At 36.7% G+C, this 19,695-nt stretch overlaps 1 protein-coding gene across 2 annotated transcripts in view; it reads right to left on the reverse strand.

Annotated features, from left to right (window-relative positions):
- Nucleotides 1-19,695, reverse strand: part of PRKD1 (protein kinase D1) — a 152,838-nt gene that overhangs the window by 50,726 nt on the left and 82,417 nt on the right. The gene's annotated exons all lie outside the window — the stretch shown is intronic.

Below are 19,695 nucleotides of genomic sequence, written 5' to 3' on the forward strand. Positions count from 1 at the left end.
AGACTGTAAAGGTCTACATACATAAGACAAACTGAATACAATCAGTAAAGAATTTTTTTTTTTTTTTTTTTTAGACAGGTAAAGGAAATTGTATCAAAAATGGGCCATTTCAGCTGACCATTTGGTATATCTTATTCAGCAGCGTGTTGGTATCAGTGAGCTGATTGCTCAGGTTGAAAATATACGTGAGTTTAAAAAGAAAACATGTAATTACACACCCAATCATCAACAAAGACAAAAACCTTGCAGAGCAGTCTGGAAGACTGCTGTACATTTCCTGAAGTACCAATCCTTTCAAAGTGATGTGAGCTTGCAACTAGTGTAACAGTCGCAAAAGTTACAGGGGCTGGCTAAAGGCACTAGCATAAACTATAGAAGTAAAAAATGACAGTGTTTTAAGAACTATTTAGTATACAGAGGCAGCCAGTACCACAATACTTTTAAAAATACACTTTAATTAAATATATTTTTCTCTCATTAAATATGTTAAACATATATCAGACAGTCTAAAGAAAAAATAATATCTGTCAAAGGTTGTTAAATATTAAGCATGTATGCAAACATTTGATCTCATTCTGACTGCCATTTAAAGAGGTGATTTAAGTGTGTGCTTACTCTTCACAGATATCAGTATGAATGAACCACATATGTAGCCGCTTAATAGAAATACTTTGTCTCTCAACAGAAATACATTCCCGATTTGCAATTGAGAGGAAAAAAAACATTTTTAAATGGTTCAGTTCAAATGAATTCCTGAAAGATCCAAATACCCTTAGTCCCTGGCTTGTTCCTTGTGTATTAATGAAAAGAGGGCCAAAAATCTGCATACCAATCAAGAAAAGGTTTTTAAGCAATTAGAGCGGAGTACCAATAAAGACCTATGCCCTGAGCTCAGTTTCTTCTGTGCACAAAACTTCTACTCATAGGAAAAACTTTTTCAAAAAACGTCCACAGAAAAACCTGTTTCTAGTCTCAACTAATTTCCAGTCTAGGGATCTTTTAACAGAGGTATTTGGAATACCATCACAAAAGTAGGATCCAATGAATCCAATGATATCAAACCTTCTTTTTTAAAATTTTTATTAAAACAATCCAAATCACCTAACAGTTTGTTTAATTCAGGATTTCATTTTCTTTTCCCAGAATTATTCTGTTCCTAGTTTTCATAATAAGCCATGTTAAAAAGCTTACTTAATTCATTACTTAATTCATAAAATTAGGACTTCATAAAAACAGTCCAACGTGTTAGAACATCCTGAATCTGAAATAAAATAGTTTTGCATTTATTTAACAATGTTAGGCCAGCCATTTTTTTCAGTCTCAAGGGCTTCCAGACAGATAGGGATACTTGTTCAAGTATGTTATTTTTCTATTTTTTTCCAGACTACAGTGGTCAAGTTCACTACTGTGAAGGCAATGCTCATTCTGTAATGGTAATGCTTTCCTTGGTATACTAGAAAACACAACTCGTCAGAACGCATTTTAGAAGTTGAACAGAATTCTTGTGATTTTACTTTGTCTAGGACTCAAAGCCAACCATCTATTTCTGTTCATATAGCCAGATGTTTTTCTGCAATTCCAACTGAAGCAAAGAATACATTGGAAGGATCAAGCACTCAAACTTTAAAATATATTTTGATGTTATTTAAAATATAAAAATACACATTTATTCTTCATTTGTATAAACAGAACAAAATATAGGCATATTAACTTCTCTATTTAATTTCATATTGAAGATACATCATAGGATTCATTTTTCTGGGCCTCTGTATCACCAGCATGCAGCCACCAGGAGGAAAAGGTGCCACAGTCAGGCAACAGACACCTTTGTGGTCCTACCACATATGGATACTAACTGAGCTACGATAGCCCAGCAGCTGGATGAGATCAAACTATAGATGAAAATCATATTGAACCTAAAGAAAAGTTGGACTGGAGAAGGAGGAGCAAGGAAAACACTTTCAGGAGTTGACAACCATGCTGTAAACCTCTCTGCATAGAAAATACATGCTAGCATCTGTGCTGGTCAGCCTACAGGTTAGGAGATAGGATTCTCCACTGTTGTCTTATATGGAAGCAGCTTACAAGGGATATTTTCTGTCATCTGTTTTGCTAGGGACTACCATTTTTTGGGCCTTGGCAATTCACACCTTCGTCTCCTCTTGCCTGGTCTATGAAACTGTGATATACTCATGAAGACATGGTCTTCAGCATTTTGGAAACTCCAGCCTTACGGCATCCTACAACATACCTCCTCGGCAACACAGACTGCTATAAACACATCACTAAGCCTTCGACTCTCTCTACTTGTTTCCTTCAGAGTTTCAGTCTAAATTCAGAGCCTCAGCCCTTCTGTTCAGGACTTCTGATTCTGGATTTTGCACAGCATATCTACCTACAGCTTTATGAAGAATATTGCAATTAACATCTCCACTTCTTCGCATAACAAAATGATCACGGAAAAGCTACCTTTCTGGGAGCTTTCTCAAGGATAAGCACTGAAACTGGAACACCATGCCCCATCAGCTTCCAACAGAACTGCAATGTACACTTCTTTGCTATTGTGTCTCTAGTTTCAATTTGCACATAACAAATATAAAACCAAAAAGCTTACTAAAACAAGGTACTCAGTGAGCATGCATTTCTCCCCAATGGGGAAGACAAGAAAGACCCTACTATAAGACCCTCAGACATGATAGCCATGAATTTTGATAACATATATATGAATTTTAGAGATGCAAACTTTTTGTTTATAAAAATACTTTCCTGAGGTTGTTTCTAAAAGCATACAAGTAATAATCAAAGCACTATTAAAACAAGAGTGATGTGTAAAATAAAAACAGTGTAAGTCTCAATCTAGCAAAGGATTTAAGTATGTATGTAAGTTAATGCCTATTTCTTTGAATACCTACCTGAAGTTATGCATGTATTTAAATTCTATTTTGAGTAAATGATGTTTGCTAAATTGGAAGATTGGAGAGGAGTTTTACATGGATTTACTGGGTGGTTTTTCAAAGAGTATGAACAGTGCAGTAAAAACACAACTAAGCTTAGCAAAAGCAGTAACTTCAATTTAGCTTAATAATTTAGATAAGGGATTAAAACTTATTTAATATATCTTTATATTAAAATGCTAGTTTTTGTGAAAAGTAAATATCAATATCTATTAATTTCAGAAGCAAATTAAATTTGAAATTAAATTAAATATGAAAATAAAACCTCCCACAAGCAGTTTTGCCTGAAGGATTTGATGATTTGGCTCTCTTCCTGTGTCCTGAATTCAGTTCCATCTGAAGCTGTTAAGCAGATGGAAAGTATTTTGTTGTTGAGTGTCATTCTCTCAACTCCATTTTTGTTGTACTGGTCTCTTCCCGTGCCCCCCCCCTTCACAAATGGTGAAGTAATAATTGATATCCTTTCCATTAAAGCTGAAACTGAACTTTCTGGTCTCCCTGCAAATTAATTAATGGGTTATCATGGCTTATGCTCTTGTAATAAAAAAATGTTTCTACTCCCAAGGAAAAAAAAGTAATTTAAAAATGTCTTTATTATATCTTTTGTTTAGTTCATCTTACAAATATATGTGATATTAAATAAATACCACACTTAGCAGTAATAACGTTAAAGCAATTTTAGGGAGGCAGAAATCAAATCTAAAGAAACCTCCTACACTACTGAACTTGAAGTTGTACCAGTTATAAACACACATGCAGTATTACCTATTTAGTTTTTTTCATTTAAATGTCCTTCAATTTAAATGTCCTTAAAATTTCTTGTACAGTAAACGTTGCAAAACAGGGATGATAAATTTTCAAAGCAATTGCCTTTCAATGGAAGCTTAAATTTTGCCTGTTTAATTGATTACTGAATTAACATCAGGATTTTTTTCTTTGACAGAAAAGTAAATTGTCTGTGCTGAATTACAGCTGGATTTAAATACCTCTGCAGCAGGTTAGGCTGTCATTTTCATGGTGAACTCACCCTCCTGCATCTGCTAGAACAGTAAGTACGTATTGGAGTTAAAACTCAGCAGGGATGAGTTGACTGGGAAAACTGTTCATCTACCATGAACTGTGAGAACACCTGAACTAAATTTCTGTGATGATAAGGAAGCAGGAGCTAGTAATGAAGGGTCCACCTGAACTGAAGGGTCCTGAAAATTATGCTTAGAAGCTCCATAAACCAAAGACTAAGCATGGAAAGGCAGGAAACAGTTTCAGGGAACAGTGAATGATTGTTAGATCCTACCTTTGTACCGAGTTTTGGGGCTGGAATACAAGGGAGTGTACAGCATCCCAACAAATCACTACTAGAGGACTTACTCCATAGCTTAAAGATACTCTTAGGCACCACCCATAGAGGTGGTCAGCAAGAAATGGAACTTAACAACAAACTACTAGATGAGGAACACCAATCTGTTGGTTGAAAAGGTAACTGAGGCAAGTTCTAGGATGCTTCCAGCATTATAAAAAAAGATACCAATGGTAAAGATAAGCAGTGATAAATACCATTCTTATTCTACATTTCAACCCTCCTGGCTGAATAATGGGAACTTCTCATATCATTTTATATAAAGATATATTTTAAAAGCCATATCATTTTATACTGACATGATAAATATTCAAAAATAAAAGTCAGGGAGGAAAAATGCATTTTATTTTATGAAAGCGTTAAATTTGGCAAGTACTGCAGAATACAGCAATAAGAAGAATACAAAACATCACTCCTTCTCCTTCTTTTGAAACTGTTTTGGCAATGTTCCACTCTGTTGAAAGGCATGGAAGTGTTTTGGGTTTTAATTTTTAAGGTAAAAATAGTGTTTTTCTAGGCTTCAGATTTATATGTCCTCATCAGGCTCTGCAGACAGAGTTCTGTTTTCCTGTCTCATGAAATGATGTTATTTCAGAGCACTATTCACTGAAACTAGCATGTCATTAGAACTTGATCTGGAAGAACTATGTTAACTAGCAAGTGACACAAATCTTTAATCTGTATAAACACAGATAATTCATACTTCTTGTTCAGTCACCTGTATGGCATAGTTGACTTTCTATGGCTAAACCTAGCACAGCTTAAATTTTCAGAGCATGCAATTCCAGAAGCAGTCATATACGAATTAGGTTCTTCTTTTAAACTTCTTCCATCATCTTGTAATTCATTACTTTTTAAAATTACACATCTAGAAAGGCTTTCATACAGCCACTAACAATCAAAGTTTTAATTTTCAGAATACTCCTGTATTATTGACCGAAAAAATAAAAGCCCTGCTAATGCAGAGAAAGATATGTATATTTTTTTCAAATTAAGAGAGACCTTTCTTATTAACAAAAAAGCTTCTGTAATGTCAGGCTATCCTTTTGCTTTGACAGAGCACTGATGCTGTGAAGGTAACTTTCTGGCTGTATGTAAAATTGTGCAGTAAAAAAAGAAGGGATTCCAAATATGCCTACAACCATATCCTGAAAAACTTACTACTCTGCAGAAAAGTTTGCAATATTATGTTCTTAATATTATACTGTTGCACTGTTAATTCTCGGGATAACTTGTCATCATCTATTTAAGCATTCCCAGTATCACCAAAACACAGACATTGAAACTACAACAGTTTTGACAAGCCTATTTCATCAAGTCTGTTAATGACTTGGCTGTTAATGGCTAGTACTCCTTGTGCTGGGCTCAGGAGCAGATCATTCAGCACAGCTGGAAATGAGAACAAGAAGCCATTGCAACTCACAGAGGTAAGGTTCTGCCTTCAGAAAGAGGCAAATGATTTACTGATTGTTTTGAATTCCAAGTCCAAAAGGGCTTTGAACTATTAGCAGAAGTGAGATCCTGCTATTATGAGCAACAGTGCTTCATGTAATGGGAGCTGTCATCTAGCACCCACGCCTCTCATAGCATAGGAAACCATCAACCACATGATTAGCAGTATCTTGCATCTATGAAAAGCAGCCATTCTCCTGCTACCCTCTCCCATTTGGAATGCCTTTCAGAGTAATGTATCCCTTTGACTTCCCACAGGCGCTCATAACCGAGTCCTTCCCTACAAGAACTGCTGGCATTCACCACTTAAAAAATAAATATAACATACCATTATACACTATTCCACTTTGAGCACTGATTAAACCATAACAATTAATGACTGTATATACAATTTCACTGGGCTAAGAGAAAGCAAAGCATTTAATTCTTTTTGCTATTCCAGCCTGGCAATCAAAGACAGTCTGAGTTTTCAGAGTCCCATCAAAGTCCGCAGAGCTAGGGCAGTTCATACAAGCCAAAGATTTGATCTCTGATCTCCATCTTGAAATCTGATTTAAAAATTAAACTAAGATTATCGGGACCCTAATACATAATAAAAATTGCAACTTCCTAAAACCTAGACATGTACGGATTTGTAACCACTCTGTTTATTTGTTCTGCTCTGAAATAAGGAAACTTGGATATGGAAAATTTGGATCTAATGAGCTTTCTGGATATGTATGTGAGTACTTCAGCACTCTAAATCTTTCTAATCCAATAAGTTTCATTTTGTTTTCCTCACCTATTATTGCTTTATCCCAGTGTTTTAGGTGAAAAATAGCTTAAATTATGAATGCTAATAGTTGGCAGGTAATTGGCTGTAGGAGGCAGGGATGGAGGAGGAGATAAATTTTCAGAACTGAATTTTGAACTCCAAGTAGAAGCCTGAGACTTGCTAACTGCAACTGGTTCAGGCTAGTTGCAATTTTTTATAACACCCAGACTAAGCAAAAGTGGCATGCCCTCAATCCTCCAGTGACAGAGAGACAGGAAACTGAACGCCCAACTACAAGACCGATCACACTTTGTGCTTCTGCACATGGACTATTTAGATTGGAAACACTGTGAGCTTGGGGGTCTAGAAAGAAGAGGAGGTGGAAAAAGAACAGTCTCCAAAAAGAAGCAGTCATCTCAGAAAGAAGAATGGGGGCTGGAAAGACAAAGGTGAAGATCCTGCTTAGAGGTAACCTGCTGGAAGTCAGGGAAGAGCCCAGAGATCAGAGAGATGGAGGCCAGGGGATGTCCATGCATTTTGGTCGATGATGCCCAAGACTCATAGCTGCAAGCAGTGGCACAGCAGGAACAAACACGACTTTGTGCCCAGCCTTCCCTGGCTATCTCCTTACAGGGAGGGGCAGTGGGGAGCTAGTAAATGTAAGGCTGGGAAGGAGGTAAATGAGCCAGCGTGGGAGGCATTCAAGTAAGGTAAAAGCTCTGATCTCCTTGGTTCTTATATAAACCCCAGTACTCAGATTCACCAGATTCACTATGCGTTGTTGTTTACATTGTCTCACCCGTGATGTGAGATTTAAGCAATAAACTGTAGGAGATAATAAACTATTTGCAATCATTTGTCCAGTGCTAGCTCAGACTTTTATGGAGAGTTTTAATAAAAGATTAACATTTATGAGTCAACATGCTTGATTCATCTGTACATTCTGAATTTTTAAAGTTCAATTTTAATGTACTTTATTCATTTGAGAATGATTCCACAGTTTCAAACCTACAAACTATACAGCACAGTAGGTTTTATATTCATTTGAAATCCCAGAACAGAATTCTTTCTTTATGAATCTACCCATTTTTCACCCAAGTGGAAAAAACAGCAATACCTTAGCTCACAGATTCAGGCCCTGTTAATCATAAAATTACACTGCAGAGGTATTAATTTAGCATAGCAAAACAAAATTAAATACTTCATGAGTTTACTGGAGCTATTGATGCAGTGTTCAAAATTAACTCTGACTACTGGCAATAAGGAGCAGCTCCAAATTAAAAATAAAGCCTCTTGCTCCTTTTCTGTGCTCACACTGATCTAAATTAATATCCTAAAGTAAACACTACGAGTCTTTCACATCTTTGTTTCCTCTGACTTTGTTTTGTAAGTTCTTCACAGTTCTTTTCCAAATCTTCCAAAAAAATCAAGTGATGGGTTACATGGTCACTGTCAGAATTATACATCTCAAAAAGAAGAGGTGTTCAAAAAGAATTAGTAGCACTTGTAAAACTTATCTAATTCCTTCATATTTCTTTTGTAAAAGGTTAAGAAAATGGTTTGTTACATGGTGAATAAATGCTAATGGCTGGAAGTATATATGGTGAATAAATGCTGATGGCTAAAGATATAATGGAATTAAAAATACAACCTTATAGAATCATAGAATGCTTTGGATTGGAAGGGACCTTTACAGCTCGTCTAGTCCAACCCCCCTGCAATAAGCAGGGATATCTTTAACTAGATCAGGTTGCTCAGAGCCCCGTCCAACCTGACCTTCAATGTTTCCAGGGATGGGGCCTCCACTACCTCTCTGGGCAACCTGTTCCAGTGCCTCACCACCCTCGCTGTAAAAAATTTCTTTCTTAAATCTAGTCTAAATCTGCCCTCCCTTAGTTTAAAACCATTGCTCCTTGTCCTGTCACAACAGGCCTTGCTAAAAAGTCTGTCCCCGTCTTTCCTATAGGCCCCCTTTAAGTACTGGAAGGCTGCTATAAGGTCTCCCTGCAGCCTTCTCTTCTCCAGGCTGAACCACCCCAACTCTCTCAGCCTGTCCTCATAGGAGAGGTGCTCCAGCCCTCTGATCATCTTCGTGGCCCTCCTCCGGACTCGCTCCAACAGCTCCATGTCCTTCTTGTGCGGAGGGCTCCAGAGCTGGACACAGGACTCCAGGTGAGGTCTTACCAGAGCAGAGCAGAGCAGAGGGGCAGAATCACCTCCCTTGACCTGCTGGCCTCGCTTCTTTTGATGCAGCCCAGGATACGGTTGGCCTTCTGGGCTGCGAGCACACATCGTTGGCTCATGTCCAGCTTTTCGTCCATCAGTACCTCCAAGTCCTTTTCTTCAGGGCTGCTCTCAATCACATCATTCCCCAGCCTGTATTGGAACCGAGGATTGCCCTGACCCAGGTGTAGGACCCTGCACTTGGCCTTGTTGAACCTCATGAGGTTCACACAGGCCCACTTCTCCAGCTTGTCCAGGTCCCTCTGGATGGCATCCCGTCCTTCTGGCATGTCAACTGCACCACTTAGCTTGGTGTCACCTGCAAACTTGCTAAGGGTGTACTCAATCTCGCTGTCAATATCATTGATGAAAATATTGAACAGCACTGGTCCCAGTATGGACCCCTGAGGGACACCACTCGTCACTGATCTCCATCTGAACTTATGCTGAACTCACTAAGGAACCTCTGTGTATATTAAAATATTTTTAACACTCTTTAATGTGAATGATCTGCAAAAGTCTACATATCCCTTAAAATTACCCTAAGAACTCATAAATATATATCATTATATACAGAATATACACAGATGGGTTTTATTTTTTTTACATGGTATCATCAGATGTCCATGGGCCCTGATGGGATGCACCCAGAAGTGCTGAGGGATCTGGCTGATATCATTGTGAGGCCACTCTCAACAATCTTTGAACAATCATGGCAACTGGGAGAAATTCCCCAAGACTGGAGGAAAGCAAATGTCTCTTCTACCTTCAAGAAGGAGGATCCTGGGATCTAGAGGCCAGTCAGCCTCACCTCGAGCCCTGGGAAGGTGATGAAACAACTAATCCTGGAAATTTACAACTACTTCTAGCACATGCGTTAGTGTCTGCCTGACTAATAATGCTTTCTTCAGGTCTCAGATCTTTGACATGGGACCACGCGAGACAAGGAACAGAAGCATGACTGTATATAACCATTGTGTTTTCTCATGCCCACTTTAATCGTTCTAGAAGACGACTAGAAAAGGGAGAAGGGAACTTAACAATGCTAAATGGACAATTTGCACATGAAATGCCCAAGATTACATTAACCTGGAAGAAATAAATGAATTATTGCTCTGAACTGTGGTTAATTTTTTAAAATGGATTACAACAGTTCAAGAATGACTCATCATGGAAACATCTCCAGTGCCCCGCCAGGTAGATCTGAAGGTCAAAAAGATAAGCAAAACGTTTAGAGAATATATCGTTGCTCCACTGAAGATAACAGAAGTGTTCTACTGACTTAATAGGTTTACTCAGGATTTCACCCATGCACATAAATAAATGGGATTGAAATTAACATTGCGAAATGGCGATACTAATATTCCTCACTTGACATTCTGTGTTCAGTTTCTGAGAGACCAAACTAAAAAGAAGTATGGTAAGAGAGAAGAACCGACAGATGAGAAAATCCACTGGAGGCATGGAAGAGACTTCCATATAAGGAGAGATTAAAAGACTGGAATTGTTTCATTTGGAGAGGAAATGAGTAAGAGTTTACTGGATTCAAGAAGAGGAGGAAGCCAAAAAACCGAACCAGGAAACAAACATAACCCCCGTAGTATAAGATTCTGCAGCAACAAACTAGAATGATAGGAGACTTCATGTCCTAAGAAGCTCTCCAAACTTCTTTTTGGCAACAAGTTACACCTTAACTAGGTTAACAGAAACATTCTTGGGGCCTCTTTAGGAGCCAGAGTGAGACAGATTTCAGTCAGAATGACAGTGTCTCCAGGCTTGAGTCACACTACCATCCAGATATAAAAACCAGCTGATTGCAACCTGTGGCAGTTCCTGAGTCTCTTCCTCCTTAGTTTCCGTTTCATATTGTTATATTCCCCAAGGAAAAGAGGTTTGCTTGTTTGTGCTCAGACCTGCTTTAGCTACAAACCTCAAGCACTTCCTAAAAGAAGATGTGTATCTTACCACAAAGGGTTGCAAACATCATTTATTGGAAATAACCATGAGACTGAGTATTGCTATTTGCTCTTTCAAAATACCAAAGCCAGCAGTCAGCCGATGAAAGTAAATTCAATGAGTTTAACAGTGATACTGAAAGATCTATTTTTTACATACATATTTTACATACATACTTAATTTGAAACCTACTGGAGCAATGAGTTATTGAGACCATGAATTCAGAGAGACTGAAAAAGTAGAGAGATTCTCCAAACAGTAGATTTTTTCCTGACATATATCCAAGCAGTGTAGAATACATTGTTGACAGGTGAACAACACAATTCGTCTGATGGGCAAGTTATTCCAAGTGGGTTACCTTTTCTTTTTCATTATGCTCCTCTCTGAATCATTTACAGCTACTCTCCATTCAAGACTCACTACTATCAATTAACAAATACACTGATACAAATATTTGGTCAAGCATGTATTGGTCAAAGAAATCGTCAAACAAATGTATCAAAAACCTATACGACAAATCACAGAGTTTTCTGCTTAGCCTAGGCAAGGCTTGTTCCCCATTACATGTTGTAGCTAGTGAAAACGAAGTGGGAGAGGTAGTTATTTGATGGAAGGGAATGGAGTCTGGTGAGGAAAGGAGAGATCTTCAAATTTTCGCAGTTTTATGATTAGAAACTGTGTTAGTAGCAGCAACAACTGAAAGAATATGAAGAACTGAGAAAAGGAGAAAGAAAATTTAATTGAAGTTTTCTTACTCACATACTCAAAAAAGAGGATTTACATTTTTTAGAGGTGAACAATTTTTTTTCTAATATACAACTTCAAGTGAACCTATAGCAGTGGTCTCCAAAGTAGGGAGCATACAGACATGGGTGTGCACAAGACAATCTATTAGGGTGCAGGAAGAAAATATTAGAACTTCAGCAACACATGTAAGTTATAAATAAATAAATATACATATATTGGGATTGTATGCTCAAAAATTTTTAGTGATGGGGTGCACAACAAAAAAATTTGAAGACCATTGATCTATAGGACTTTGCCGCTCTACCTTTAAGAAAAGCTCAAGTGCTATTACACATCCTGTGAAATAATTTATAGTCATGTCCAAGTTTCTTTACTTACTCCATAGAGTAAGGAAAAACTAAATAGATTAAATAAATTTGTAAAACAGTAAACAGAGCTGATTCATCCTTTGATGGAAATATGTTTTGTATTAACATGCACTTTTGTTTTCTCCATCAATGTCTTTTAAATTATAAGCATTTAATATTGATTCAGAACGCTAATCAGATGATACCATCAAATTAAAAGTCCAAATGAGCATAAAAATATCCATTAAAAGATAGGACAATGTACTACAGACTCCAAGTTTCATTCATCACCTCAAGTCTTTTGAGAAAGGATCAGATGAAGTGGAGGCTGCTGAAGTACAATACTTGAATAATCTGTTGAGCTACTGTTACTAAGTGGATTGTGTTAGACTGAGTCAAAATGATAGTATCTAAAACCTTTTAAAGAAGGGTGAATGGGATGTGTATCATACTAAGAAAACTGAGTAAAAATGAATAAGAAAGGGAAAAAAAATTGCCTCACCCAAGTGAGAATAAGATATTTTAAGGAAAATAAGGGGTTTTTTAAGTTCAGAGGTTTTAACATATATACTTACTATATAACAGAAAATGAACATCAAGAATTAATTAGATCTACTTTAGAAGCTGATAAGCATTTTTTTAAATGCATTAACTGCAATGAATGTAACTGTAATGAAATGTAATCACCTTCAAGCCCACCTTTCTTGGAAAGCTGGCTATACAACTTATTGATGTATGATAATTAAAAATCATGTAACTGCTTATTCTACCTTAACCATAACAACACAGAAGATTTGCAGGCATTGGGGTTATCCCTGTTAAACTGACATAACTTGAAAAATGTTTCTTTTCAGTGAAATCTTGTGATAAGAATACAAAAGCACAAGAATTACTAGATCAGACCAAAATCTACTAAGCCTGGGATCCTGCCTTTCAAAGAGGAGTTCCCAAACCAGCATCAGCATCTGGTGGTATTTCCCCAGACCACCACCTCAGATGCCCATGCTTTGCAGCAAAAGCATTCTCTGAAGCAGAGAGGAGGTCACAAGGACAGATGACACAAGGGCAGTGACATTACAAGTGTTTTCTGTTTTGTCTCTTCCTTTCCTAAGAATTCCAAGACTTGTACTTGCTTTTCTTGACTGGTACTGAGCACTAAGATGACATTTTTATATTATAGCTTGAACTTCTCAATTTTTGATAGTATCAGCTAACACCGAGCCCCTTGTTACATAGATAAAAATCAAGAAATGTCCCCTGACACTTTATATTGATCTATACTGAATTTCATCTGGGGTGACACTGACACTTTACTAGTCATGCTTTCCAGATCATATATGAATGTATTTAACAGCACAGACCTAAGAATCTCTGCTAGTGACCTGCTTCCACTGTGAAAACAGCATGTATTTCTACCTTTTGTTTCCTAAGTCGTAAATAGTTATTTACCCATTTGAGCATCTATCCTCTTCTTTCATGAAAACATAGTTTCTTTCTGAGCCTTGGGAAAAGAAAGTGTTTGTACAACTTCTGGAAAACCAAGTATGCTATCTCAACTGAACAGAAAATTTGATATTTTCGTTAAACAGCACACAAATAAAGTGAAAATGTATTCTCTCCGAAATTTGGACAATTAAAGGTGTACAAAGTAGGATGTCTGATCTATTAGCTTGCAGAGGAACAGTGACCTCTCATACACAGGCCCTGTCATGACAGAAGGATTTGTGCAGCTTCTCTCAAGGAAAATTCATCTTCCCTACCAATAGCATTTTTTCCAACATTCAGTTTAATTTTTTTATAAATACAAAATAACATTGTTTATGATTACCAACTAATCAAGCTTTAAAAATGACATCTAAAATCTTGACATGAGTGAGAAATTATTAGAGTTCAAAAAGCTTACTTTAAAACGTAAAGGTAATTTTGTTCCTATGAAGAAATACGCTGCTTGCTTTCTTGCAATCCACATTCACAAAATCTTGCAATTATTTCAGATTTTCTGCTGCTGAAGTAATAATTAAATACTAAAAACATATCGAAAGACCCAAGGAAGAGTAACTAGCATGGCCTGTATTTCTGTAAGAGCACTAGAAGCAAAGTTGGCACATTAACTGCTTCCCTACTAACATTTGCCTGTCGCGTATCATTTTACTCAGTGTGTACTGTTGATGATGCAGCCAGAGAATATAAGGAAGTGATGTTGATAGGATGTCTATTTTTTTCATCCTATTTTCACCTACTCCCTCCTGCAGCAGAAAGAAAAGAATGGTAAGGCAAGATGGCAGGGGGAGTTCAGAAAGATTCTGCTAATGCAGAAAAAATGCGAATCTTGAAGTCTGTATCCAGAAGGTAACAATTATAACACTTACGAGCTGAAGAAAAGGCAATGAGGCAAAACATAAGCAAAGAAGGAAAGAACCTTTTAGTCCTGAGAACTTCAAATGCAAAGTCATCTATCTGAAATTCACGGTCCAAGAACGATGTAGGCTAATGAACAGTGAGGGATACAAAATTAATCCACTTTAACCTAATCTGTAATGAGCCTTACCTTTACATAAATAAGAAAAAAAGATGACAGCTAGAGACAATTAAAAGGACACAGAGGAAGAATAATTGTAAAAGATATAATCTTAGGATAGAGAAGAGAGAGTTGTATTTTCAAAGACACCAGAAAAAGAGCGCATTAACATAGCCATGAAGACACCAAGAGAAGGATGCTTTTCAATCACAATGAAGCAAAACCGCAAACTGTGACCAACTATAAGTACTATAAAATGACATTTTATATATTTTTATATATTTTATATATTTTATCATAATGTTTATCTCAAGGAGCTGGCAGTCGAACTAACATTACAATCCAGTTATATGTTGATATATGGCATTTACTATAATTGTATAGTTATCCACAGCTTTTATTCAGTTCAATATATTTTATCATATACAAGACAGTATAAACTGTACTGAATCCAAATAAAATGTCCTTATCTAATGATCAGGTGGTGTACCATCTATGTGATATTAAAACAGAAACAGCTTCTTAACAAAAGCAGTGGATCAATTCCTGCCCTTATAAGCTCAGCAAGGGAATGTAAAATAGCTGCTATTTGACTTTCTTGCTTCAAGAATCCTGCCAAGTTGAGCACAACTGCTCACAGCAAGCAGATGAAGTACATTCCACTAATTTGCACAAGATGCTAACGTTTCATCATCTGCCTTCCAGCAGCGGGCAAAAATCTCTTACATCCCAATGTAATTTTGCCCCAATAAAAACAGATAGAACTTTTATAAGCAAACTCATATTAAAACTGTAAATATAAAATTGTTTTTTGCTCTATATAAGATGAAAAGACTTGGCAAATTTACGCAGCAGTTTTTAATACACTTTCATTAACAAGGTATAGCATAGGACATAAACTATGCTGGCAAGAACTTAAGTCTGAAGGCATCTAAAGTAATTGTTTCCTTGAAGTCCTCAAAAAACAGAACTCAAAAAGAGAGTATAGAAGTACAGAGCCACAGTAACTCTCATTTGTCAGCTTGTTCTATAGAGTCTGTGCTTCCATTTCAGGGAAAAACAGCAAATACAGTTCATCCGAAAAAGGCCACAAATACACAGATGACATGGTGGTGCTTGTATCTACAGACAGCTTGAAATAATAACTTCAACACATCCTTCATTTAGAAAGAGGTTAACTCATCTACAATCCAGATCTCATGTAATAACTTAATGTAAAAACTTCTTAACTATTTAACTTCTCCAGAAAGAAAGGGTATGAAGGACTGTACCACTCGATCATTAGTATCTCTTTATTGGTGTTAACAAATGGCAGTTGAAATAAATAATTTTTAAAGGCTAGTCAAAAGAGTACCAAACAGCTTCAAAAACTAGGAGTTACGCTTAAAGAAGCAAGTTTATCAGAGCAAGCGTATTCCATTCTGTTCAAATCTATTGTGAATTTTACATTATGTTATTTTGGTGATTTGCATTTGCATCCTTTATTTCATGAGTGGAACATGAAAGTTACCTTTTCATAGGTTCAGTTGAAGCTTGTAGCAAATACTACTTAATCACCTCAAGATTGAAGAACACTTTTCAGCTGAAGCTCACCTTACATAAATTTACTTCCTTTTCTTGAGCAAACAGTAAGACTGCATTTTAGAGAGAGACACCTACAAAGATGCAACTTCTAGTTTCTCTTCCTTTCAGTGTTTATGAATGACTAACTACTCATTTACAGCCATCTTTGATTCTAACTTTGACTGCAAGTTCTGTACCTTGCTTCCTGGTTTGGGCTGCCTACTCATTTTTGAGAGTATTCTAATCAAAAGGAACCCTTCCTACAAATAAAACTTGATAAAATCCTTTCTCCAAAGATTCGGACCCTTTTTCAGTCTGAAAAGCAATTTAACTAAGTAAATATCAGATTCAATGAACGCATTAGTGGAGACTTCCACAGCACTAGTAAAGGACTTTCCTCTTTTGTGCATCAGGAGACCAGATGAACTTTTCTAACGTTTTGAACAAGAAATTAAATAGAAAATGCACAGCTAAGAAAACAGCAACATGGCAAGCAATATGTTACTGACAGAATGGCATTAGTGATACTGTTCAGTGAATGCCCAGGGGTGCAGCCTAATAAACCAACTGGGTTCAACATACAAATTTGTGGTTTTAATACGTTTCTGAAGTGTCCCCATATCTCCTGTACAAACACTACCAGAATCCCATGTAGTCAACTGAAACAAAGTGTTAAAACAGATAATATTTTAAAAATACATAAAATAAAAGGAAGAAAACAATATAAGAGCTAAAAATAAAACTGTATTTATGAGGGCTACTAACGTTCATACGAAAAGTTCCCTTTTCCTCTTTTAATGTGCAGTTGACTGAATGTGTAACTCAACATACCTTTTTGCTTCCACTCTCATAATAATGTCTGACCTTTCACTTCCAAAACACCAGAATCTATATTGGCACTGAATGACGATTCATCTGGCTGACTGCAATAGCCTTGCTTATCTCCTCTGGACCAGTCAGCAGACTGACACACAACATTTGTTCAGCAAGTTATGCGATTCTTACACTCCATTAAAACCCTACTGCATAATGCACCAATGCCAAATGCAAGTAATAATGTTCATTATGAAGATAAAAGCACAGCAGGTGCTGCATTCTGAGCTGATTAAATTTCTTACGTTTCGCCAGAAACCTCTAGCTCTACCACAGACTGTTTCAGTAATATTGTATGACATCCGCAGGTACAATTTTCTTCCCTAAAACGGGCTAAAGTGCTTAGCTACAATAAGCAACTCCTCTCAACTACAAACTTTTCTACATAAATTTTCGTATCTTTCAAGAACCTGTAATATAAGCTCTGAACCAGAAGATGCTCATATTTATTATTCCTTAAACTGCCAAGACCATAAGTACAATAAGAAAAAAAAATTAATCACAGGTTGTCCAGCCTTTATAAAAGACCTTGTAATTAAGCAAACTACAATGAAAATTGGAAAATGCATAGTATTAGGACGTGAACTGATTGTATAACCCCATAGTACTAGGACTGACAGTTCAGCTTTCTCTACCCTGACCAGTATCGACATGTACAATAAAAAAAATGAATGCAGTGGATCAGTATAGCTTTTGACATCAGATATCAGTGCCTCAGGGGATGTTTACCCACAGCGCACAGAGGTTTCAGCAGCAGAGCTGTAGCAGTAACACTATGTTCTACTGCCTATTTCAGACATGCCATTCAAAAATAATTGCCATAATATACCTTGAATTTACAGAACTTTAGAACGTATCTTCTGTTTAGATACTTGTAACGTAGGCTAAAAACAAAACACTTCAACCAGTTCAACATGAGCATCTGAACATATATTGCATTTCTTTTGTCATTGCCACTGCTCAAGTGCTCAATATCCTCCACTGTAGTGCTCAAATCCAATCTCTCTTGTTTTCAGAGAGGTTTCTCCTCCCTTCAAAATAAATTTTCAAGGCATATCCAAATTATTCATTATCATGAAAAAAATTCCTATGGCCCTGTATTTAGGTAGATTTTTTTTTTTTATTAAAAAGGAGAGATAACCTATCGTCAGCTAATTTGTGATGCACTACTGCCAAAACCTATAATAATTTGAAACTATATCTGAATATTTTTCAATAAAAAACTGCCTGCATTAATTTGAATACTTCCTGAAACATTACAGACTGTTTATATAGTTCTTTCTCTTCTCCAGAACTGGGAATACTTTCCTCCCCTCCATGACACAGGAATTTTAACATTGCAGAAATTTATTGCTGCATTTAGGTAAGGCTCATCTGTAAGAGGACACTGATGTTTATGGTTTATGGAGGAAGTGTATTTCATTTATTGTATAACTTGCGACATCTGACTGAAGGCTTTAATTTGTAATAATGTAATCATCAGTCAGGCCATGACATATTACAGATTTCATTTGCTGTCCTTTGCATTTAGAGAGAAAGAAAGTCTTCTGAGCACAGTGTTGTCTAGCGAAAAACCCTGAACTGTTAGCAGATGAGTCTAAATCCAGCAATTTCTGCAATGTTAATGTTAATGCACAACGGGGGGAGGAAACCATTCCCAATTCTATAATACTAGAACAGGTACTGCATGGCTGACCTTTTACTCACTCTCGCTGCAGTGTTTAGCAGCTGGTATTACAGCATATCAATATAGAAAACATGTCTTAGCAATTACTCTTCACAGGAAGCTCCTGCAGTAGGACAGGACAAGGATCGAAAGCAGACGCAGGTTGATGAAAGCTCGGCTTCCAGCTTCAGGAAATCACACTGAGGAACCTGGTATGACAATGCAACTGAAAAGGTGCAAAACAACTGACCCACCCCTTTGCTTGGGTTTCAGCTGTTCAGCTCCTTAAGATATCACCAACTCATGACTGAGTGGTTTCCACTCCTCCTCCTCTGGCAAAGCTCATGTTGTTGTCAAGGTTTCAAAATGAGATCTCTTTACATCGCTAGGTTTGTAACAACTGATTTGGGGTTTGGTTTTGGTTTTTTTTTTTTGCCCCCCCCCCCCCCCCCCTTTTTTTTTAAGCTGATCTCAGTGTTTTATTAAAAAATCACAACTGGTGGTCAAAGAAGCAGCTTGCATCAATTAACTACATCACTTTAAAATCTCATAGGTGCAACTGTACTAGCAGAAAGGCATTTATGTGTGTGCAATCTACAAAGACAAGTTGCATGAAGAGGTATGAGGAATGAAATGATATTTCTTGCTGAACTCATGCCATTGTAATTGGGCAGGGAAAAAAAGTCCTCAACTCCAGAACTACATGAACTAGATACTTAAGCAGTGGTTCTCCATGAAGCCCCATATAATTTTTGGATTATCAAAGTAGTACCAGAAGAAAATACTTGTCATTTTTGGAGAAAAGGAGGGAAGAAGATTAGTAAATAAAGTTTATTAGTCTATAAGAGGAGTTGTGACATCTCACATTTTCGTTCCCAGTACCTTAGTAAAGTAATAAGCAATAGAACTGTTTGCCTTCAAAGCTCAAATCTGCATAACCTTTTAATGATTTTGTTATTTCAAGCAATGAATACATTAAACTCCTACAATTTTCTTTGAGGCTTTGTTTGTATTGTATAAGAACCTTACAATCTTACATGCCAGAAAAGACAGTGTATCTGAAAATAAACACCTATTTAGATTTGCAGAATAGTGTTCAAAAATGCATTATGCTTTTCTTGAGGATCTAAAGGTCAGAAAGTAAGAGAAAACAAAATTTTCTGATTGAACCTACTATTGCAATAATTTCTTACATCCATTATCAATATTTAAGGTGCATATATTTTAAATAAAAACATTTTCTTTTAGATTGATAGATCTGCCATTAAATACTTATTTAATCCGA

This window comes from Ciconia boyciana, chromosome 6, assembly GCF_034638445.1.
Source record: "Ciconia boyciana chromosome 6, ASM3463844v1, whole genome shotgun sequence".
Lineage (NCBI taxonomy): Eukaryota > Metazoa > Chordata > Aves > Ciconiiformes > Ciconiidae > Ciconia > Ciconia boyciana.